Below are 1,607 nucleotides of genomic sequence, written 5' to 3'. Positions count from 1 at the left end.
ACATCATCGGATGTCTCCCACTTACGAGTCATCCTTGCAATAACTTCTGTTGGCAGGCTTCCAATCATTATTGCTAGTCTAAAATATTTTTTTAACATGACTCATTAGCATTTTTTGCTTGCCTCCTTCTACCTCTATCCAACCTGTGGTTTCCATGAAGTTACCCCATTCATTCATATTGTTATACAACTGAGAGCTAAACTCTTGATAACGTCTTTCGTCTAACTTAAATTGACGCACTATCCTTGCCAAGCTAGTAACTGGATCTCTTTCACCAACTGTGGAATAGACCTTCCTAAAATACCGTTTCAATTCTTCCCAATTCTTAAGATCTCGGTAAGTCTCGGAGTGGACGTATCGTTCTAAGTCTCCTCCGGCTTCCAAAATCAAGATAACTCTTGGCTTCAATAAGCTTTTCTCTATCTGTCCCCCGTTATGCTGTCTAGGCGTGTCCTCCACTTGCTCTATCCAGTTCTCTAAGTTACAGCTAACTGACCATCCTTTCTTCCACAAAATTTAGCTATGTGATTAATCACATGTCCCTTATGTGTTCCCATTACTGCTGCGCTCGAATTCGCTGACTGTGTACCTTCCGGCATGGTTAATTTCCTTGTTTGACTTCTCGTGAGCACAGGCGTTCTTACGTTCTGATAAGGAGTCGGTCTCCTCCTTTGACCATCGACTCGTTAGTGGAAATTTTCTTAAGTACTGAGTATCATTAAAAGTATCAGAGTTATGACAGTAATATCCCAAAAAGAAAATAAAATAATAACCAATAAATTGTTTTTTATTCAAGTATTCGTCACCAAAAAACAAAAAATAAAAGAAATTTTCCCCCCAGAAATATTCTCAAAGTCTTAAGTTACCGATAGCGATTCTTAAACAACAACAAAACCCTCTTAACAATACTGGTAAAACGATACTGAACTGACCGTAAAGTGTACGCTAACGAGAGACCTCCCGTGAATTGCCCTTGTTATCCTAAACAAACAAAATAAAAACAAGTAAACGTTCACTCGACGTAACAAGTAAAAAGCAAATACTAAAACAAAAAAACAAAGTACAAGAAATCACGAAAAACAACCAAAATAAAAAATATAACATAAAATGACACAATCAAAATTCAAATTAAAATTTAAAGTTATTGGTTAGTAAATACAATTGTTCGGGAAAAGGTCTTAGTAGCTGATTAGTTATAATTAGTAAACTAAAGAAATATCGTAGTTTCGTTGCCAAAAAAAAAGTTCAGTGAAAATCTTTTAATCCTGAAATACCAGAAATTGTCTATCTGAAATGTTAATCGCGTAATTTATTTTTAATAAAGTTTAATGTTATGTAAGTGTGGGGACATTTATTTGGACTTAACTTCTTTCGTCGTCTTCGACACCCGGTTTTACGTCTGACAGCTTGCGTTCGCCTACCAGCGCGTTGAATGATGCGTTGTACGTCTGCGGGAAGGGGATTCTTCTCTCTCTCTTCTTTCCTCTCAGAGCAGGATTGCGTTGATTGATGCGTTTTTTCGGGATTGTGTTTTCTTTCCTCTTGATATTTTTCTTCACGCTTTCGACATCTTTTTCTTCTAGTGGAACGACTGTTCTAGTTCTTCG

This window comes from Macrobrachium nipponense, chromosome 38 (genome assembly GCF_015104395.2).
Source record: "Macrobrachium nipponense isolate FS-2020 chromosome 38, ASM1510439v2, whole genome shotgun sequence".
Lineage (NCBI taxonomy): Eukaryota > Metazoa > Arthropoda > Malacostraca > Decapoda > Palaemonidae > Macrobrachium > Macrobrachium nipponense.
Note: the sequence above shows the minus strand (reverse complement) of the source record.